Source organism: Vicugna pacos, unplaced genomic scaffold (genome assembly GCF_048564905.1).
Source record: "Vicugna pacos unplaced genomic scaffold, VicPac4 scaffold_19, whole genome shotgun sequence".
Lineage (NCBI taxonomy): Eukaryota > Metazoa > Chordata > Mammalia > Artiodactyla > Camelidae > Vicugna > Vicugna pacos.
Genome location: NW_027328740.1, coordinates 77,863,057 through 77,885,788, shown reverse-complemented (window position 1 = coordinate 77,885,788; position 22,732 = coordinate 77,863,057). Strand labels below are relative to the sequence as shown.

The window sequence follows — 22,732 nt, the reverse complement described above, 5'->3', positions numbered from 1 at the left end:
GCATAGCTGCCAGAACCGTGCTACACCAAGGCTGGCTCCGTTCACCTCACCTGTCACCTCCTGTTGAGTCCTAAGGCGTCATTCAAGGTAGGTGCATCGGTGCAATGAAATCAGGGACCTCCTTCACCCCCTGGACAGACTGGTGGGTGATCAGTGGAAGCCTGGAGCCCTGCCCCAGCCCCACGCCAGTGCCTCCTATTTTGTCATAGGAGGCACTGGTGACATTTTTGCTCAGCAACTGCTTGGCTCTGATTCTGCAGAGCCAACAGAGAATGCCAGCTTGTTTTTGCCTTTTGAAGTCTGCCCTTGGGATTTGGCGGAGTAGCTGGATGTGTGCTTAGCCCATAGTGGTTGACACTGTCACCATTGTTTACCCAGAACCTTGTGTACCAGGCATGGCTGCCGGCATCAAAATACAGCAGCGCATTAAACCTCCCTCCTGGTGGGTCTGTCTGTTCTGGTACCATAAGGGCTCAGCCAGCATCTGAACGTCAGTGAGATAACGTGGCCAATGAGCTCGGGTCAAGCACGTTCTCCGCCAGTGACTTTTACTCCATTGTTGCTTTTACTATTACACAGTCATTAATTTTTTAAACAATGCTTTGGTTCAGGAGCAGAACCTAATTCTCCCCTGTTCCTCTTGGTGGGAGTGAGTAAAGTTGTCCAGCTTGAAATGCGACCACATTTTGTAGCTCAAAAGCTGTCTACACGCATCTAGGTGAAGTTTTGGTTTGGGGCGCTGACCACGTTGGGGTCCCCCGGCAGCATCGCTCCCCTCAGGCCCCTGCCTTCCCTGGATCAGGATGTGAGGGTGGGTCTCACCGTCCCTGCGTCCCTGTCCTCATCACACTGACGTAATTTCTTGTAAATGCTGTCAAAGTCATTTTTGTTCTCGTGTGTTTCTAATTTTGGCTGTTCCTCTATTCCTTTTTCTATTTTCCTTTTTCCCTTATACCACCCCGTGAGCATGTTGTTGGGTCTGAAAATGTGGGCTGTGCACACCCTGCATTGGAATAGCCAGATCGCCCTCTGTGCCGTCTCCATCGCTATAAAAAGCAAAAACTTAACAGTTGCCATGATTCGTATATTATCCTAGTCATCTTATTTTCTACTTTTTTGGAATTTTTGCTATGTTAGCACATCACCCACTGGAGTTTGATATCTGTTAAAGTCCTTGCTTTGAGGAACCTGTTAGTTCGTCCTTATATTTGGTAACAAATGCTCTCTTACTAATTTTGTTTATTTGTTTTGAAGAAGTGAGATGCGAATTGATTTAGGCGGCTGCTGAGGGATTTTTTTCATGGAGTATTTAAACTTGGAAAGTCAAATTCTGCAGCACCTTGCTTGATTCTGGCTTTTACACAAACGTGCTCGGCACGAGGTTCCTGGCTGTTGCTGTGTGACGTGCGTGACGGCGCTTCCTGGCCGGCGGTCACTGGTGAGGAAGTGGCCGGCTCGGGGGTGAGCAGCTGCAGGGGACGCTGTTGGAGGAAGCAGTCACCGGTTTTTTGTTTTTTGGTTTTTTTTTTGCATTCACCTTCCCAGTGCCATTTACTTTACTTTGCATTCATAGAGGGGCAGGAGCGGGCCTAAAACCATGCCACTCTTTTGTTCCCTTTATGAGGCTGGTTTTTCTAAGTATCAGGAAAACATTGCCTTGTCCTAAGTAACTGGTTCACTTGGATCTGGTGGACACAGGGACCGCTAAAGGGGACCGTAGCTTCCTCTCTGCTTCAGCCAGTGGGCATTCAGAGCCAGGTCTGTGGTTTGCCTCAGCAGCCGTGCAGGCCTCCCTGCACCGGCCTTTACTTTTACCCCTTTTTGGCAGTAAATAGCTGACTCTGTGTCTGTTGCAGCTGATGTCCACCACTGACGGCCGTGTGGTTATTTTGCGGTAGTGAGTCTCCAACACCCCTGTCAGCCGTGAAGGGACCTTGCATTCTCACCCCGACCCTGGTTCATCTCACCCAGGGAAAGGGCTTGGCCACCACCGTCATGCTGGACATGAGGCCTTGTTTCTCCTTTCATGCTCTGATCCAAATGTGGACACTTCATCCTTCACTGACTTGGTCTCGCTTGAGACAGTCCAGACTTTCTGAAAGAGTCCATCACATTCTGGTGGGGAACAGAACAGAAGTAAGAGTCGCAAGTAGGAGTCTAGGCTGTCTGGGTTGGCAAATGCAGGCTGGGATCTGTGATGGCCGGTCTGTGCCCTGGAAACTGGCCTTTCCCGTGGCTCCCGAGAGAAAAGGGGTCGGAGCGAGAACAGACTTGCCTGGGTTCCTACCATCCTCATCTGCTCACTGACAGGAGTGTCAGCTAACTAGGAGCTCCCCCAGACCTCGGGCCCTTCAAACCTCAGATCACGGGAGATCCTTGAGTCCTTTTTCTGGTCCTTCTTTGTGAGAATCCAGTGCCTTCTGAGGTGACTGGCAGCAGGAGATGCCTCCCCCTCCAGGGAACTCCCTTCGGAGGACTGTGACTCAGTGCACCTTGCTGTGAGCTTGTGGGTTTCCATCGTGCTCCCTGCAGAACCAGACTTGAGACTGGCTTAGCGACAGAAATAACAAGACTGATTCCAGGGCAGGGCCAGGTGGAGGGAACAGTGGAAATTGAATGTGACCTCAAACACCTAGGTGGGTGCTGGGGCTGTTACTAAAATGGGGAGCCTGGGAGGTACCTGCCAGGAATCGAAGTCTAGAGTAAATGGTGGACATAAGGCCTTTTTTTTTGACATATGGCATTTTTAAGATGCCATTTGTCATCCAAGTTAGGACTTCCAAGAGGCACTCGTGTCTATGAGCCTGGGGCTCAGGTGAAGGAGCCGGACTAGAGATACACATTGGGATTCGTCATTCTTAGCTGGTGTTCACAGCCGTGCAAGTGGATCAGCTCATCTCAAGAGGTGCAGACTGTGTCTGAGGGGGGGCAGGGCTGTGCCTGGTTTGGAGGAAAGCCCGGACCATGCAGCTTTGGTGTGTCAGTCAGCGGCGTTTGTGATTTTCAGAGCAATGGCATTTATCCTTAAGGTTCTGGGGGGTGGGCAGGGCCACACAGGAAGAAATCTGAAGAGAGGGTTTTGGCCCCGTGTGCGCGTCTTGGGACGATCCAGAAGCTGCAGGGTCCAGAAGGGGAAACTCCTCAGAAGCTGGAGTCGGAGTGGGGAGTTGGGAGAATGTAGTCACACTCTCCTGTGATGAAGGGAGGGAGGCCTAGGGAGTCCGCACCCTAGCGGACTCTCTTTCCCACGAACAAAAGGCAATCAGACAGAAGATTTGAGGTAAGAAGGGATGGGCGTTGGGAGAGGAGCCAACCTGGAGAACGGTGGTTGAACAATTCTTGAATAGTCTCCCTGAAACATAGAGTTAAAAAAACCCAGACTCTTAAGAATATTGATAGTGACTGGGGAGGAGGCAGTTGTTTTTCTGACCTCCTAAGGGTAAGGTATGTATCCGGGGATATACAGAAGAATCGGGCAGTCTGTTCCTGGGGCTTCACCCTTACCAGGGGGAACAGTGCAAGTTTAAAGGGGGAGAAGGGCAGCGGAGGGAAACTAGCCAGGCCCCGTGTCACGTACCAGTCGGCCGCCCTACTTGCGTGTTGCATTCACATCCATGCCTCCCAAGTGGGCGGTGGCAGCCCCGTTTTGAAGATTGGGAAGCCTCCTCAGAGGTTTAAGGAATTGGTTCATTTAGCAGCTAGTAAATGCTGTAGCAGGATTCCAGCAGGGCCTTGTCAGACTTCAAGGGCATGTTCTCTCTACTAATTCCGGTTGTACCTGAAATGGTGAAGTGAGTCAGTTTCGGAGCCTTTCAGAGAAAGTACGCTTTAAGTGCCTCAGGACTGTTGCACAAAGCTCAGTGTTCTTTCATGGTTCGGAACCACCGCAGTGCTTTTTGCCCCACAGATGTAAGGTCTTACTCCTTTGACGATGGCGTGGTTGTAAATGACATACAGGTGCAAAACCACACTTAGCAGCTTCTGAAGGGAAACTCTCCTGTTCTCCCTTGATCGGCTTTCTTCCACGGGATGTAACTGTGCTGCAGCTAAGGCCTGAGCTTTCCGTATGGAGTGAGGGTTTGATATCCAAATTTAGCATAAAACAGTCAGATGGAGAAAATCGAAGATGACAATATATTTTGGGGTTTCATTAGACAAGACATACTATCTGTTAATGGCTCATAAAGCTAATGAAATTGAGTACAGAACATTGCATTTCTTACTTTCTACTGAGAGCTGTCTTCCAACATAAGGTTCTCTGCTTTGGAACTTCAGCTCAGCCACTAGGGCGCCTGTCATTGTGTTGGTGTGATTGCATTTACACAGTGCATGTAATCTGGGCTTCCTTAGCCCCAAACACTCCAGTGCAGAATCATAGGCTGTAGCCATCACTTAGTTATACAAATACTTCTAAAACTATATGATACCAAAAAAAATAAATAAATAAAAATAAAGAGAGAGAGGGAGATTGCCTTTATCAAAGTTCCTTTGGATTTTAACTGCAAAGTGTTGTTGAGCAGCTCTGGTTTCCTTTGGATATGAATATATACATTTCTTTGCATGTAACTTGGATTTCAGGCTTGAACACCAAGCTCTTGTTTTCCATGAGCCACAAAAATCATAGCCAAATGACACACGTATGAAACAGTTTATTCTTTTTATCTGAGACAGAATCCTTGAATTTGGGACTTGAGCTGCGACTTTCCTGTTTGCTCTTCCCACCCCTCTTGTCACCTCACTCCTTTTTCCCACGTGGCCTCCAAGAGGTCATGGTCTCATAAGAGCAGGTGGACAAATACCAGTTGGTCGCCAAGCAGTGCTGCTGTAGATGGAGCCCAGCCAAGAGCTAAAGGACATCATCAGGGAGGACTTCCTGGAAGAAATTGGCTCTACATTCAGTTCTGGGGACAGAGTAAGAGTCAGCCAGGGGAAGGAATCAAGAGGGTGACTCAGGTGGCAGGAGCAGCCCGGGTAGAGGCCTGGAGGCTTGTGGGGTGGGGACTCGGGGAGACTGCCCTGTGTGGTCCAGGGTGGTGGGTGACCCTGCTTTGAAGGACACTGGAGAGGGCCTAGGGGTGGAGGGCTTTGGAGGAGCTTGGTTTTTACTAGAACTGACACAGAAGAGGCAGTGAAGGGTGTCAGCAGGAAGTGACCCTTAGGAGAGCAGCTCTGCCTGTCCTTTTGAGTCCCACCCCTTCATTCTTTTATTCACAAAACACGCAATTCTGAGTGTCTAGGGGAGAGGGGGTGGACCCACAGTAGTAAGCAAAATGTACTTGCTTCTTGAGAGCTTAGCAGTGTCAGAAGTTGACTTAGATTAAAATGTTTTATTAACACAGCAGGGCACCTAATCCAAAGTGCGGAGGTTGGAGGGAAGGAAGACTTCCTTGACAAACAGTTAAAATGAGCCTGGAGGCTAGTGGGAAGTAGCAGCAGGTCACGGGGCCCCTGAGGTCACTGGGGACCTGGTACTGAGGTGAGGATGGACAAGCAGGGTCGGGGGTGGGGCTAGAACTCTACCAGGGAGCCTCTGATGGGTTTGAAGTGGGGGAGATGTAATCAAATTTGTGCTTTGGGAAGGCTGCCTTGGCTGTGTGTGTGTGTGTGTGTGTGTGTGTGTGTAGCGGGGAAGAGGGGGAGGGTGTCACCAACTGGGAGGGTCATTAGAAGACCATTCACAGGCTCGGAGGCCACCAGTGGGAGAGGGGCGTCGGGACTGCTTGGGGACCGCAGGGGCAGAGTGGATGCCGGGTTTCCTTGTGTGGAGGGCTTGTTAGCGGGGTCGCTCTAGCGACACCTTGTGGCTGGAAGTAAACAGATGGAGGCCGCCAGGTGGACTTACCTCTTCTCTCCTTCCCTGCCTTGTGTGATGATCTTAGCTCTGCCAACATATGGAACAGAAGAGCTAAGTTCCAGAGTAGCCCAGGACTTTGCTGGGCTCGTTCAAGTGAGAGCAGATAGGATTTAGGCTTGTGTTGAGATCTGTAAGTTAACTTAGCTAGAAACGTCCTGTCTTTTGGATTTTCATAGGGGTAGTAATTCTTGATAAAGATTGCTTTCTTGGTGAGAGGAAATTTAATACAACTGATGTCTTTCTCAAAAAATATCTTATCTTTTAAGAAATTTAATATTCAAAATAATAGGAATATTTTAAAATGATAAACTAAGGCTTTCGTGTAGTTTCTTTGGTTTCTGAGTTGATGTGTAGGTAGACCCTTTGCATTACATAATAGCACATCTTTGACAGTATTTAAAGAGCTGTTAGTGAGCGCCCCCAATTTGAAAGCATCATTAAAGCTTGCTCTGAAATAGTGAAGTCATATAGGTCTTGTTTGCAGAAGCCAGATATTTGGTTTATAATCTGCAGCATAGCTCCCTTTATAAAATAATAATAGATTCAAAATTAACAAAGTGGAAAATAATTGATTTTTTTTAAAAAATGAAACATAAACTTTCTTGTGCTATTGTTGCAACTGGAAATTTTGAAAAGAAAAATCCTATTGTAATATCATCTAAGTGAAATACATATATGTCTGTCACATTTGAATAGTAACTGCACAGTGGTTTTTGAAGTCAGGATCATTCCAGCTCAGATACTGGCAGTGATGGTTGCTGGTTTTCAATGGAAGAGCCTAAATTTGCTTTCTTAGCTTTATTCTTTTCTTTTCTTATATTTTCTTTTCTTTTCTTTTCTTCTCTTTTCTTTTCTTTTCTCTCTCTCTCTTTTTTTTTTTGGGGGGGGGTAGTGCGAGGGTTGAGTAGTGCTGTGCCAGCATGATTTGGGGGCAATTTGTGGGCAGATGTCGTGCAGCAGCAGTGAGATATTTCCATGCATTTTACTTTCCGGACATCACCAGGGAACATGTGTGGTTTGTGCCTGCAGGATGGGATGCTGCAGGACTCCCTGGTCCATCAATGTTATGTCTTGGAGCTGCTCCGGTCAGTGAATGATTTTCTGTGGCTTGGAGCTAATGTGGTCTGATGCAGATGATCAGATGTGTAACTAAAGTACTGTTACTTGAAATAAGAGAAAAGCTAGCAAAAATGTCTCTAAAATACAGGATGAGGGAGGAGAATTGGCTGAGCTGCTTGCAGTGGGGAATATTCTCAGGTGACTCCCTCACTGTGTCTCCTGTCACTATCCCCCACAGCCCTGCATGGCAGTCCTACTGAAGCAACCATGCACTTTCTCAGAAACGCGCTGAATTTCCTTGTGCCTCTGATTGTTCACTTTTTTTTTGAAAGCACATCTTGCCCTTTGCTTAAATGCCATCCCTGCTAGCCACCACTTACACTCATTCTTCTGGACCTCATCCATATATAGCTGCTGAATGAAAGAACAAAATGTAGTATCTCCATTTAGTGGAATATTATTCAGACATAAGAGTGAATAAAAAAGAAAAAATAAATAAAGGGGAATATGAAAAAAGCCATCTGCTCTGGGTAGTCCACCCTGACTGCTCAACCCGGCCTTTTCCCTTTGAAACCCCACCCCTTATACCCCACTCTACTATTTTTGATAGTATTTACCACCTTCTAATAAAGTTTAACATTTTCAAAAAAAAAGAGACATGCTGATACCACTTCAACATGGGAAAGCCTTGATAACAGCACGTTAACTGAAAGGAACCAGACACAAACAGCCACATATTGTTGATTTCAGTGATCTTAGAAATGCCCAGAATTGGCTCATGCAGTGGCAGAGAGCAGATGATGGTTGCAAGGGGCTGGGTGAAGGGGGGTTGTGGAGTGAGTGCTAGTGACAGGGGTGTTCTATTGGGGTGATGAAGTGTTCTGGAAATAGATGTTGGTGAGGGCTGCACAACCGTGAGTGTGCAGAAGACTGCTGAGCGCTGTCTCTGGGAGTGCTTGTTGTTGGGGCGGCTTTATTTTGTTCTCATCCTGTAATGTGAAGGGTCATCTTGTGCTGAGACGATTCAACTCCTGTGAGTGGTAAGGCTAAGAGACTTTGCAGAGTCATGTTTCTTTTTTCCCCCTTGCTGAGTGTAGGCAAAAATGGTTTAAGCCTGAGAAAGTGCTCCATATGCAGAAATGTCTTTCAGTTTTGGCTGGTGTAAAAATCTTGTGAGCTTTTTAATCATTTAGGACAGTCTGTAGGGGGAAACAGCCTGTGAAGCCTGGGTGAGACTTGGAAGAGCCGCGCTACCCTCCCAGACACGGGTGGGGATTTCACCCCCATTCAGGCAGTGAAGGGCCAAGACCCGTGAGAGGAGTTGACAGTCATGAATATTTATGTGTATCCGCTGCTTCATCTTGGATATTAATTTCTAGCTGAGTCATTTTGTGGCAGCAGCCTCATCCTACATCAGGAATTTATAGTATCTGGTCTTTGAGGTGAAGAGCTGACAGACTTGATTATTTAACAGTCTATCTTGTATTGATATCTCAGATTCCTTTGTCAACCGCAAAACAGCAGAAATACAGACGTCCTTTAATGCCGATGTGACCTGGAGCAGGTTTAGTTTCTGTACCTCAGTGACCTTATCTGCGTGTGGGGAAGATGATAACAGTGCTTCCCTCAGAGGGGCTGGTGAGAGGAGACTGAGAAGCACAAGTGGAAGACTTACACGAGATGCTCATGAATGACAAAATTTAGTGCTCTTAGCCTGGTGAGGCCTCAGGGGCAGAGATGTCAGAACAGAGCAGTCCTAGCCGGAGTTCGATCCGCATTGGCAGGTTTTATGATCACTATCACCACTGTGGGTTATCAGATAGTTTTAAGACTTGGTAATATGAATTCATGAATAATGTTAAAGACTAGACAACTCAGATCCGGTTTACATAGTTCTCAAGATTTCCTGTGAGAAATGGATATTTTTTCCCCATCTTAAATCTGAGTGGATTCTCTAAAAAAATTCTGTAGTCCTCCATCTTTTTCCTTTAATTCTCCTTTTTTTTAAATAAAAGTTTTTAAATGGAGTTACTGGGGACTGAACTGAGGGCCTCATGCGTGCTGAGCACATACTCTCCCAACTGAGGTATACTCTCCCCCATAATTTTTTTAAACTTTACTTTCTTAGTATTCAGAGGTTAGAGGCCTCTAATTCTTTTTTTGGAGACTTGTCCATAAACCGGTAAATCTAAAATTAATGGACAAAATTTGGTTTATTAAAAAAATCATTAGAACTTTTATCAATCCATTCAAAAGGAAATGCTTATTGAGTTAAAATGTTTCTCCTTTATGGTGATTTCTAATTTTTGGTCTAGCTTAACTTATTAAAAGTAATCCTCATCATCATAATGACCAAGCTTGCTGTGAGTGGACACCTACCAAAGGCTAAACTGTTTTTCTCATGTTTTACTTCAAAGCAGGTGTTTGACGGTAGGTATCAATGTCTCCTTTTTGCAGCTGAGGGATTGAGAGGTGGGCAGCTTGTCCCAAATCAAACGCAGCTGGCGGTGCCTAGCTCGGTGCTGGAATCCAGGCTGCACAGGATGCATTCTCAATTTCTCCTCTGATCAGCCTCCCGTCGAGTGGTTTCCCGAACTCCTGTGAGTCCATAAATGACCGATTTTGGCGATCTCAGCCTGATGAGGCCTTCAAAGGAGAGACACCAGTGAGAATGTGAGACAGAGCGGCATAAATTAAAATTGTACATTTTCACAAATGTTGCATTCTCAGGTAATGACTTAAATAGTTTATGTTTTCTTTATATTAGTGCTATGTAAGCACTAAAAACAAAACATTAAAAATGATTATAGTGCAAAATAGGAGTGGGCTTTGAAAGTCCAATCATTGCTAATGATGTTGCTTGTTTTTCTCTAGTGGTGCTTATTGACAGAATAATTTACAATGACTGAATTTGTTTTATGTATGTAGTCTTAGTATGGAGGAAAAGTTTGTCAGTGCATATTGAAAGTAAAATCTTTACTCTTTTCTTTCCTGATGATAAATATGTACGTTGTTTCCATGGCTTAAGTATATTTCCTCATTTGTGAAATTTGAGTGATGCCGTTTACCATGTCTGACTGTGAGAGGTAGACGCCTTGTATACAAAGCATCCAAGAGCTGCTTAGTAAAAATGTGCTGTCACAATGACAGATAGTTTAGAAGGATCAACTGTGAATACTAAAGAGGGTGGCTTGTTTCTGATGCATATTCAATATGGATATATATGAATATGGCTTAAAGTAACAAGGATTCAGGGTTTTGTGTGTGTGTGTGCGTGCAGTATGAAGTTTTAATGAAATCTGTATCATTCTATTGAGACAGGGACTAGTTAAATTGACTTAAGCAGACGACCTTGAAGATTATTTACACAGAATGTGTATTGTTACAACTCAGTGTTCATGCTGCCGTGTAACTATACACTCAGACATTTAAATTCGTAGGACTCTGACCAGAAGCATTAAGTTTAGAAAAATCCACATTGATCATTTTCAGGGAATAAGCTTCTCTCTTTTGTGATTAAAGAAAATTTTGATTTATTTTTCTGCACTCTTAATAGGTTTTAAAATATCAAAACATTGATTTGACATGTCAGCTTTTTTAATAGAAAAAAGCTCATGCTGTTTTAATATGTAAATAAATGTTTTTGTATTTCAATACACTTCTATGATTTCCTGGCTCTTTGAGAAGTATTTTGCAAGATACTTAGATTACCTCCTGTTGGAAAAATACAGACATGACTTTTATGAATATAGGCCTAGTACAGGTCTGTTGGTTTTTGCTACAGTGCAAGACATGAGGACTAGGAGAGCAGTATGTGCTACATAAGCTTTTAGTTATCTGATTCTTGTTTCTGATCCACAGGCAATTTTTGTGTTGCACCTTTCCAGGCAACCAGGAAGGCCTTTTAAGCCATAGGTGGCGCTGTTACACCTTCTTACAGTCTTAACTTTCCTGTTTGTAAAGGAAGTCTTAAACAACTTTTTTTTTTTTTTTTGATTCCTTTGCTTAGTGATTCAGGGTAGCACAATGTCCATTATGTCTGACTACCTGGAACTATTATTCTGCTTATGTCTTAGTTTTATTCTATCATCTCGCTGTGAACATTTCAGACTTCCTGTGCAAACAGTTGCAACATCGGACTTTTCTTGCAGTGTTAGAAACCAGTGAGCCGGGATTTTATAAAAGAGCTAGAAGCGGCCTCTGGAGCACCTTAAAGCTGAAAAGTGTACTGAGTTCCCTAAGTATTATCCCCACCGCTGTGTGTCAATGGGTGGTAGGAGATTTGGTACATATACAAAGGGGTGTGGTGTTTTGACTTGGGTTTGCGTGCACGCGCTGCCACTGAGCTACGTGATCCTGAGTCAGTTCTTTCTGAGTTTTTCCCTCGTCTGTGAGATGGGGACACTCATTTCTGCTTTGTAGAATTGTGAGAATTAGAAATTATGTAAAGTGTTTAGCACAGTGTGTATGACAAGAGGGCTCATAATCTTAACTGCTGTTTGGTGTGAAGCCATCATTTGATAGTCTTTGGCAATTACTGAGAAACAGGAAAATAAGAAAAGCTGGTTTTATGATGAAAGATATTTGAGGAGGTTCCATAGTTCCTATACACATAATTTAGCATCAGCAGAGTCAGGACAGTTACACAGTCGCCCTGAACCAATGTTAAGCCACAGAATTTTTGTTACTTCATATATGTTGGGGCTTAAGGGGACCCAATACTTATACACATGTTGTGTCCAGCAGCCAACTGAGAGATGACAAAGAAGAACAGGCAGGCGATAAATGTCTCCTTTATTACTGATGAAGCCACGTTCTCCATGAAATTCAGGGCTGTGGGAGAGTGAGTGTCATGACACTATGTCCCAGAATTAGAGACTTACGCAGTCCCAGGTAACTCTGGTCCACAGCGAGCATTCCCTTGAGAGATTCTGACCCATAATGCACAGGACTGTCTTGCCATGGAACTGAGCATCCCGGCTGCTTCCTAAGGGTGGCCAACACTGGAGGGGAAGGAAAGCTTTCATATGCCCTGCTTGTCTCCCCGGACTCACACCTCAATCTGTTAGTGTGAGGAGGGCTAGCCGTGGGCCAGTGGTCAGGGGTGTGAAGGGAGAAGCAGTCTCCCATGGACCAGAGGAGTGGGGAGGAGGGAATCCCCCCTCAGATTAAACAGGTGGTGGCTTGAAACAGAAGGGTGCTCCTCAAGAGTTTATAAGAGGGGAAATAAGGATTTCCTTTGGGACTCAGAATAGTCATGAAACACAGAAGATTATTAGATGGGAGACTTGTAAATCACTTTCTTATTAAATTGAAATTTGTTGGGCACCAAAAATGTGCTACATTCTTTTCTGAGAGTTTTACAGAAATGAATCCTCCAATTTTCACAACAAGTGAGTAAGAAAGATTTGATTGTTATCCCAGGTTTACAGTGTGGAAATTGAGGCACACAGAGGGTAAGTAATTTGGCCAAGGTAACAGAGCTAGTAAGTGGCAGAGCTGGGATTTAAATCCTGGCTATCTGGTTTCCAGGCTCCCAGGGATGGGCTTTGGGTGTTTACAGGTATCTGCATCCCTGGATCTCTGTACCTCTGCATCAGTTAGACCAGAAAGGACAGGGAAAGTGGAGTTATACAGGTACTCACAGTCGTGTTTCAGCCACTGTCCATGGAGTGTGCCCCGTGATTGGCATTAATTGTTTTCCAGGCAGTAGATCTGTTCTTATAACAGAAATTTAGTCCATTGAGTTAATCTAGAAACCCTTCCTGCTCTGCTTCTGTCCACGCTTGCCATGTGACTGCCTGCCCGAGATTGGGCCGTGGAGGAGAATCTGTACTCATGGTTGAACTCTGATATTTCAATCTGGTTTGTAGTTTCACATCTCCTGTTACATTAATAAATTAAATTTCTGGTTTTCTTGCATCAGTGTGTCATAAGTTTGCTTAATGTGAAACCAGTCCATGGGAGCCGAGGGGTGCTGACGGAATAATTTCTGAGCATGTGGCATTTCTACCCGTGCAGAAATGGCTGGAGGATGTCCACCTTCCTCACTGATTTCTCCCAGCAGCAGGGTCCTCTCCCACCCCCGGATGTGAGGATGGGATCTCTCTGAGTAGGCCATTCAGAGGCCGAGTCCACCAATCAGATGAAGTACCTGGAAGTGGGTTTAATAGAAGAAAAGGGCTTCCAGGTAGTCCGATGGGCTGTTTGAGTCCGTTTGGTGAAAAGATGTCCACTGTCTGTGGTTGAGCTGCTTCTTTGCTGTTTAAAAGTCTGTATTACATGAAGGGATTTTAAAAAGCAGAAAGGTGTGATTTCAGGTGGTACATCCGCACCGGTGAGTAGTGCTGGATGACCGCCTGTGTGAGGAATAGACAGAGTCTTACAAACTTCATAAAACAGCTTTTAAAGCTCTTCCATCTGAGTGCACTTCGTATGGGGTCCAGTTCATGACTGGTCGCGCTGAGAGGGCACGTAACTGATGATGGCAGAAAGGACACGGAGGCATCAAAAAGGTCCCAGACATGTTCTGTGTTTAGAGGATGGGTCACAGAGTAACATATTTGAGCTGGTTTTTCATTGAACACTTTTGAGTATTTTCTAGGACTCCCCAATCCCCCATGGTTCCATGCAGCTGGGTGTCCCCTCAGTGCAGCTCTGTCAGCGCTTGCCCTGGGCTGATGCGATGTCACGGGGAGCAGGACGGTCAGTGTCCCCGGCTCCTCCGAGCTCCGTCTCCTCATCCGCAGAGCCGGGTTTCTCATCCGTGTCTACTTAGTAGGATTGCTGAGACTCACACGTGATGGTTGTCAGGTGTGAGTTTTGGTTGTCTCTGTGATTGGCGTATAGTCAATATTTGATAGAAACACTTGTTTTTTATTATAATTGTGGCTCCTAGATTGCAGTGGTTTTTAGTCTGCATTTATTTTTTTATATAAATTTATTCTTATTTTTAAGTAAGCACTTGTATTTATTTATTTTCATGAAGGTACAGGGGATTGAAGCCAGGAACATGTGCGTGCACAAAAGGTGCTCTACAATGGAGTAATACCCACCCTCCTTGTCTGCACTTAAAAATAAATATTTCAATACACAAAATATTTCTTAAACACCATCATGGGTCCTATTTTCTGCATAGACAATTGAATACATATGCCATCTCAATAAGAATAAATGTCATGGGGACATACCTTTCTAAATCTGTTTACGTGTTTTAAAACGATCATAGCTAGTGAAAAACACGAGTCTTGGATCCACTACTTCTTAGGGTCTGCTTTGCCATCATGGGGAATTACATTCTACAGAGAAGGCTTATTGGATCTCATTGATATTTGGATGATTTTGCAATGTTCAAGGCTTTCAAAAGCTGACCGTTTTGTATTTTAAACTAACTACAAAGTTATCTTCTAGAAGTTGTAAGTCCTTAGCTTGTGAAGTGCCCAGTAATTCAGAGTGTATATGTCTGTGTCTCTGTGAACGTGTATGTGTGTGATTTCAGGAATGTAGCAATAAGTTCCATATAGCCTTCTGAAATCTTTCTCCTCCAGTTCAAGGTGTAGGTATATATTTACACAAATAAATTGATACTCTTTTGTGATTTGGCATATTGGTGGGAATAAGAGGTTCTCATAATTGTTTCAGAAGGGTTGGGGAGCATGAGCTTAGAAAATGGGAGGAGATAGAGGCAGGGAGGTTCTTTAAACTTTGTGCAAGATGAGAAACAGTAGCTTTTCTTTTTTCTTCTAAAGCAAACTGGCACTGAATTGTAACATACTAATACTCAGAATTGCTTTTCTGATCAGAGACAAGTGCCTCAGATTTTTCAAGGCAACATGAATGATGAAATGTGTTTTAGCAGTTATCTTTAAAAGTAGTTTTATTTTTCAAGTATAAGTCTATAGACTGTTCTTTTTTTCCCAGCTGTACAAGAATTTCTCATTGATCCAGGTACGTGATCAATGTGTTTAGTTTCTTTGGGTTATTTATTTTTTTTAAGTGCTTGATTCATTCTGGTGTGAATGAATGTTTAAAATTTCTGGATTTTGATCTTTAAAACTTGCTGATTTATCAGAACTGCAAAAAACCTGATGTTTGTTCCTTGTTTGGTGGGGCAAACTATTGATTTATGTTGTCTGTTATAGAGGGAAATTCTTCCTCTAGCCTGTAGATAATTAAGTGAATGGTTTGCAGTGTGCCTTAAAAATTATTTGAATGCATTGAGCATGTTTGTCCAGTGAATTTTGGATTGAGTCATAATAATGACTTTGCTTTGATTCTGTGGCTTTTGTCCTCTCCACAAGAATTTGAATTCTCTGTTGCATTTTGTATTCGTGTTCTTAACAGGGGAAGGAATTTTGCATTTTTTACAGAGGTGGGTTTTCCTATCCCCTCTGTATTCCTTCTGTAATTGATACAGCGAAAATCTGTTATTGCAGTGCTTAATTATTTCATAAAAAATTTTTTGGCTTAATCAGAAACAATGACAAAGAATGATAATAAAAAATACGAAAACCTTCCTTCCTTTGAAGAATAGAAATGAGGTGGTCAGGCTCACGCATGCTTTGTACCTGACACACTTACTCTCATGTCATTGTGTATCATGAGTCGGAGATGGAGTTGCTTCAGGTTTATAGATTTTTGTTTTAACATTTGTGTTGAATTCATTCTCTAGGCATGATGATTCCTGTTGCCTTTGTGGAAAGTGTAGATGAAGGGAAACAAATGCTTTGTTTTGTTTTCAGGAGGCCTGAGATGCTGATGAGAAAAGAGTAGAGGGTGGGCTGAGGAAAATAGTGATAGACCCTAACCTCCAGGCTGAAATTGATGAACAAAGAAATCAATTAAGTGTATCGGTATTTGACTAATAGAAGTCAGACAGCCCAGACTGTCTAGTTATGCCCAAAGGAAAGTACTGAATTCACCTGCAGAATTAGGTGCTTTACCATGTAGAAGCAGCTTAGAGCAATCAGAAAAATCAGTGATGAGATATAAAAAGAATATAATATCTTTTATTTCTGAAACTTTTCTACATTAAGTTGTGTAGAGCTAAAATTAAGTTTCAAGCACCAGGAGTTAAGAGTTTAGGTGGTTCTGTGGGATCGTTATTCAGGGATGTGTCTAGACCCTGCTGGAGTGGCCGAAGCTGGCAGGAAAAGATCCAGAGCCAGGATTTGTCATCCTAGGATGTCCTCCATAATGGTTCCATGTGGGAGCCCATGATTGAGTTAACAAGTTGTAACACATCGCAGCCGCCTGTCAACTTTAAGAAAAAAAATGTGCTTATTAACTGCTTTAAAGCAAACACCTGTGCATCCTCACTCCTGTCTCCTTGCCATAAAAAGCAGAGACAATGCCTTGCTTGCATATTTGAGGTTATAGATAGCACACTGCTTATTGCAGAGCAATGACCCAGGCCCTCAGCTATAAACGCCAGGCCTGCGTGGTGTTAGATAGTCTATTATCCCCAAAACAGGGACCAGGCTGGTCTGGTGGTCTGCTTTGTAATGAACATGTCTAAAAAATGTATCTTGTTCCCCTCAGCCCATGACTTCCCTAAAGGTAAACTAAGCCTTAGTACTCATGGTGGAGTCTACAATCTCTGTCTCATCCCTTCTTTCCCCAAGTTCCTGCCTACTATCTCACAACTGTTATTGACTTTTTACTTTGATTATACACAATAAATATGGGAGCATTTGAGAGACTCGTGGATTTGGCTCCCTAATCCCTCTCGCTTTCTTTCCTTTTTCCACAGTCTTGAGAAATTCATTCCGTGTCGGTAAGACTTCCGCCAGCCAGAACCCACAGTTCCAGGTGAGAAGGATGCAGGCTTTATCCCTCCTACCCGAGGGAGAGAGAGGAGATTATTGAGATATGCTCCCCTGTGGTCCCTTCCTGCCCCAGGGCCACTCCAGTTCACCTGCAGCCTTCTGGCCTCTGCTCACAGGGCCTCTGTCCCAGGATTGACCGCAGCCTTTTATTCCCTTGTCAACATTCCCTGTGCCTTTCAGAGGTTGCTCTCTTCTCTGCAATTCAACCCTGGCAGATGTGATGGTGGTCAGCGTGCTGATGGGCAGTTACTTGGGGACTCCCAGGAGCCATGCTGATTCTCCTGAGTCATTCGGGGTTACAGAACTGTCAAGCACTGCAGGAAGCCCATTCACGTGAGTTCAACACAGCATTACATCACTTTCATTTTATTTTTGAATTTTCAGTGGAGAAATTATTTGTAGCACACTGTTCCAGATTTTAGGCCGCCTGCTTTCCTCACCACCATTTCCTTGTTGGCTCTGGTGCTTGTTTTAAGAACCAGGTTTCTTCTCTGGTCATTTGTAGCAGCTGGGCTTGCCGAATCCTTGATTTGCATTTGAAGCAGAATGCTTCTTCGTGATGTCAAACTGATTTTCCTTGTCATGTCTGAATATTTCTTGTACACTCAGCAACAGTTTCAAGTGAAATGCTCTTGTCCAATTTCGGTTAACTAATATTTGCTGATCTCCTGCTTTCATGCTGAGGGCAGTTTCTTCTTCCTGTAATAAATGTTAGCAATTTGCATTTACTATGGAAGGTACTAATCCGAGGTGCTTTTGTTCTTAACAGTTTTAATACAAATCACCCATTAAAATGTACAGCGGATTTTACTCTATGCCCAGAAATGTGCATCCCAGTCAATCTTAGAATATTTTCTTCCCCCCAACAGGAAACCCAGTACGCATAAGCAGACATTATCAACTTCCCCATCCTCCCCAAGCCCCAGGGAGCCACTCTTCTGTCTCTGTGGATTTGCCTGTGCTGAACATTTCATGCAAATCGAGTCACTTCATGTAAGTGGAACCGTCTATTTTGACTGACTTCTTTCACACTGAGTAACGTTTTCAATGTTTGTCCACGTTGTGGCCTGGGTCAGTACTCTATGCTTTGCTATTGCTGAATAATATTTCACTGTATGGCTGGGCCCCTTTGTTTACCCATTCATCACGTGATAGACATTTGGGTTGTTTCTGTTTTTTGGCTCTGAAAATTAATGGCGAAAAGTAATGGTGAATATTCCTGTAGGAGTTTTTATGTTAACATTTGTTTTCAGTTCTCTTACTTGTGTGCCCAGGAAGCAGAATTGCTGGATCATTCAGAAGCCAAATGTTCAACTCTCTGAGGACGTGCCAGGATGTTTTCCAAAGTGGTCACGCTGTGTTACATCCTCACCAGCAATGGCTGCGGGCTCCGCTTCCTCTGTGTCCTCATTAGTGCTTGTTAATCTTTTTTTGATTTTAACCTATTGTAGTGAATGTGAAGTGGTTTCTCCTAGTTGTTTTGACTTGATTTCCTTTAGAGCTAATGTTATTGAACACCGTTTCATTGTGCTTATTGGCCATTTGTATATTTTCCTTGAAAAATATCTTTTCAGATTCTTTTTTCATTTTTTAATTGAGTTGCCTTTTTATTGTTGAGCTGTGGAATTTTTTTTTTGATACACAAATTCCTTATCAGATAAATGATTTGAAAAAATTTTCTCCTGAGTGTTGTTTTTTCACTTTCTGGATGGTGTTTTTTGAAGCAAAGTTTTAAAGTTTAATGAACTCCAATTTATCTCTGTTTTCATTTTTCCTTGTGCTTTTGGGGTAATATTTAATATCTGATGTATTTTATTAAAACTTGTATATATAAAATAACTTAATTCTTAGGACCGTTCTAGGAGATGGGTGCGGTTGTTGTCCCCAGTCTATGCATCGGAGACTGAGGTGCAGAGAATTTGACTGACATATTAGTGTCAAAGCTACCCAGTGCTGTGGGAATTCAGACCCTCATGTTTTTCCCTAGCATCTGAGCTCAACACCACCATGCTCCAATCTTTCCAGGAAACGTTAATGAAAAAATCTTTACTTTTTTGATTTCTTGTTAGATTTTTTTCTTATTGGGGACCTCAAATTCTCATTTTCTTTTCGGATATCAGTGTCGATTTATTTTAGGTCTCATGTAGGGAGAAGCATTGCTATCAGTTAACTTCTTTATTACTCACTCTCCAGTGATGATTGTTGCTAGTTGATCTAATCAAGTCATGCTTAAGTCTTTCCTGCTCATGACACTAACAGCAGAGTCATGACTTATAGAATGCTCAAAGAAGAAAGTACTTGATTGATTTTATTTTGCCAACCAATCAAACCAATCAAATAAAACCCTGGTGTTGACACAGACTATAAGCCCTCCAAAATAGGGTCACTGTCTTCATTGTGTTTCATTTGTTGGGTCACAGTGTCTGGATAGTGCCTTGCTGTCCAGCAGTTTTGTGAGGATACGGTGCTCGTGAATCATTGTAAGGACAGAATTTTGACAACAGACTGTGTTGTTCATTTCACGACGGGAAAGGTAATATAGAATTACTGTTCAGATCTGTTTTAAAATTAAGCTTTGAATTTTGAGAATAGTTCAAGAAGCCATACAAAGCTCTTTTTCACTAATTTTAGATCTATCTTAGACACATTATGTTTACATAGCAGAGTAACTTATCAAGTAGATTTGACAAAGGAATGTTATATTGATTATTTGTTTTAGTTGAAATATTCTACCAGGGATAAAGTCATAAGTGCCCATAAATGAACAAATATATTTGTATTTAAATGCAACATGGGAGCAGACTACATATGTTTCTATATAATATATATGACTGTGTGTTTTAATCTTTCTGTCAGTGTTTTAATAGTTTTTCAGCAATTTTGTAACTTTAGAATTCTTCTAAAAAAATCACCCCCAATTCTAGTGCAGTTTGTACTGTGTATCCTGTCTTATGCATGGGATTCCACTGTCCCCTCAGTGAGGAATTTCCTCTCCTATTGTGTTAGGAGCAGAGTTAAAGGAACTGTGATTTCTAGGCCTTTGCTCTCCATGTGTTTGCAGTTGGCTCTCAGTCACGATTTTCCCTTTCCAGAGTTTTCATTGTTAAATTAGAATTTCTGAAAATAACTATTAATATGTTGCATTGGTCTCCCTAGAAACTTGACGTCTTTGTGCTTTTCAGTTTTCAATTTATGAAAAATGCAAATGCACTCTTGTTTTTAAGTTGTCCTTTTTCAATAGATATTTATCTCTTAATTGATAGAATAATTTTTCCCAATGAATGAATTGGTGTGCATGTTTTAAAGGATAACTTACTTTTTATTTTTCTTATTGTAACAGTAATATTCATTGTAGAGAATTTAGTAAATAAGGATTAACACAGTAATAACTTCACAATGGCCTCTAATCTCACCTGGAGATACAGTTGTAAGGTTTGAAATTGAGAATTATAAGTCCTCTCAAATTTTTCTTTTTCAAGTACGTATAGGTTACTGAGATCCTCGAATTCCCATATGAATTGTAGCAGCAGATAGTCAGTTTCTGCAGAGGAGCCCGCTGGGATTGTGATCGAGACCACGTTGAATATACGGATCGCTCTGGGGAGCACTGCCATTCCAAGAGCACTTTCTTTTGATAGGGGAATGTGTGTGGAGTGTCTGTCCTGGTATTTAGGTCTTCTTTAACTTTTTTTTTCAACAATGCTTTGAGTTTACAGAGTATTATTTTACTTTAATTATCTTTGCCTTTATATTGAGGACAAGTGTGCAAGGTACTGGGATCAGAAGTGTATTTGAGCCCCGCAACTTGCTGCCACCATGGACGCTGCGCTCTTGCTTCACCCGCTGTACAATCTTGCACAGAATACGACCTCAGTAACTCTCTCTTGAATGAATGATTATATGATTGTTGGATGATGCTTGAGAGTCCTTGTGATGATTTTTTTCCCCAGCCTTTCCCCAGTTCTTAACTATGCCCTTTCTCTTCCTAAACTCCAGCCTGGGTTTCAGCCTGCCTGTGGCATTGATTTTCCTTGTCTGTGGACTCTTCCTTTCACTGGTTCCCGATAATGTTACATGTGGGCTGTGGAAACTTGCTAGATGTCAAGAAAGAGCTAATCCATTGTAGGCCAGTATTTTTAGAGTTTGTTATTGTTTTATTGATTGAAATTAAATGAGGCTGCCCCCTGAGCCCTCCCATGAGCACTTTTGACCTTCCTACAGCTGATACTGCTCTAGTTGCTGCATGTGCCCTTTCCCCAGCCTTGATTTTGTAATTGAATAAGTCACCATCACTGGAGCCCTCTCTTTAAAAGATAAAGAGAACATTTGCTCCTTTTCCCTGTTTGGGGACTTCGATGAGATGAGATCCCAGATAAAGAATGGAGCCCCACCTCTTTCTGACCCCCGCTGTTTCCGTTCCTTTCTTCAGGGGAAAAGAGTACAATTCAACAGTATAAAGATTGATTGTGAGCTAATGAGATAGACAAGACAACCGATCATTTATTAAATAACCTTTCATGATAGAAACAAATGTATTATACACACAAACAGCACACAAAGCACTGTAGTACCATGGTTACAATCGTGGGTCCGAGTTCGTGTCCTGCTCTGGAGAGACCAGTCCTGTGAGATGGAGAACTGGTAAGTCGGCTTAGCCTCTCCAGAACTGGTTTTCTGTCCTGCAGAGACGGGGCTCGCTAGGCGTCCCCCCCGTAGAGGTGCTGTGGGGTGTAAATGACGCGCGTGGGCAGCCTGAGCACAGCTGCTCATTCCTCGTAAGTGCAGGGTAGCATAGCTTTTGCGGTGATGGCTTTATGACCGCCCCATGTAGACTGTCAGTGCTCTGAAGGGATGCCTTGTGGTTTGGAGATGGGATTCTCACTTCTGTAAATACCCAAGTATAGTGTTATTGGGTCCTGCTGATTTCAGTCTATTCTTTAGAAAGTACATATTGTAGATATATTTTTCAAGCATGCGTGCTTTTTTTCTTTTACTATTAAAGTTCTACCCTCTCATCTCTTGGTGTGACTTTTCATGGAATCCAGGAAACAGTCCTAAGCTACCTGCCTCTTCACACTTTTCCGTGGTGGTTTCCTTCCCTGATTAGAAGAGGGTTTTGCATAGGAAATTTTATTTGTTCCCCTTTTCTTGGAGTCTCTCTCTCTGTCTGCCCATCTCTCACCTCTCAATCTGTCCATTTCTCAACCCACTGCTTCTTCTGACATGTTCCAAAACGCATTTCAGGTAGCTTACAGAAGAACAGATACCAAATAAACAGGTGAGAAAATGGGGCCCAGTTCAGACAGTGAGGCTAGGAGGCGAGCCTGTGTGAGGGTTGCAGGCGTGAGACACATGCCTCTGCCATGTGACTTATAAGATCGACAGCAGCAGTGTGTTTCAAGCTCCCAGCAGACACAGGGAAGCAGGATTTGAGGGAGATGCTTACTGGCTGTGAAATAAATAAGTGACTTAGGAGAAGCCCAGCCTTTCCAGCTACTAAGGCTTAGGAGAATATTTTGAGTGTCTTCCAAAATCAGAGTATGGCATCTTTTCTTTTTTCAGAGTTCTATGTATAGTTGGTTACATTCTATACCTGGAAATTTCTCCAAAACTGCTTCCCACGTGAGTCCCATGGCTCGGGGATTGGGTGGTTCTGCTCATTGATGGGGGTTGGCCAGAAACAGAAAATGAGAGCCTCAAAGGGGCCTGGGATTTGTCAGTTATGTTTTGTCAGTGCTGTAGGGTTCAAGAAATGCTTTCACCGTTTCTCTCCATCTGAGGCGGCAGCGTAATCTCTTACCAGCATCAGGAGCTCAGGGCCACGGGATGGTGGGGTCTGACTGCACTGCCGTCAAGACAGCTGAGCTAGTCACTGCAGGTGTGGTTCTTTTACATACTGCAGTTCATGCTCTTTACTAGAATGTTTCTACAGGGAGTTAATTAACTGAGTTAATTAACATTTAATAAATATGATCTTTGTTGAAAAGACAGT

At 43.1% G+C, this 22,732-nt stretch overlaps 1 protein-coding gene across 1 annotated transcript in view; it reads left to right on the top strand.

Annotated features, from left to right (window-relative positions):
- LOC140693565 (uncharacterized) overlaps positions 1-22,732 on the top strand; it is a 545,747-nt gene that overhangs the window by 6,924 nt on the left and 516,091 nt on the right. Inside the window, exons 2-4 of the transcript XR_012069332.1 lie at positions 16,956-17,073; positions 17,610-17,733; positions 18,015-18,286. The gene's annotated coding sequence lies outside the window, so the exon portion shown is untranslated. Of the gene's footprint in view, positions 1-16,955; positions 17,074-17,609; positions 17,734-18,014 lie in introns of the transcript that reaches the window.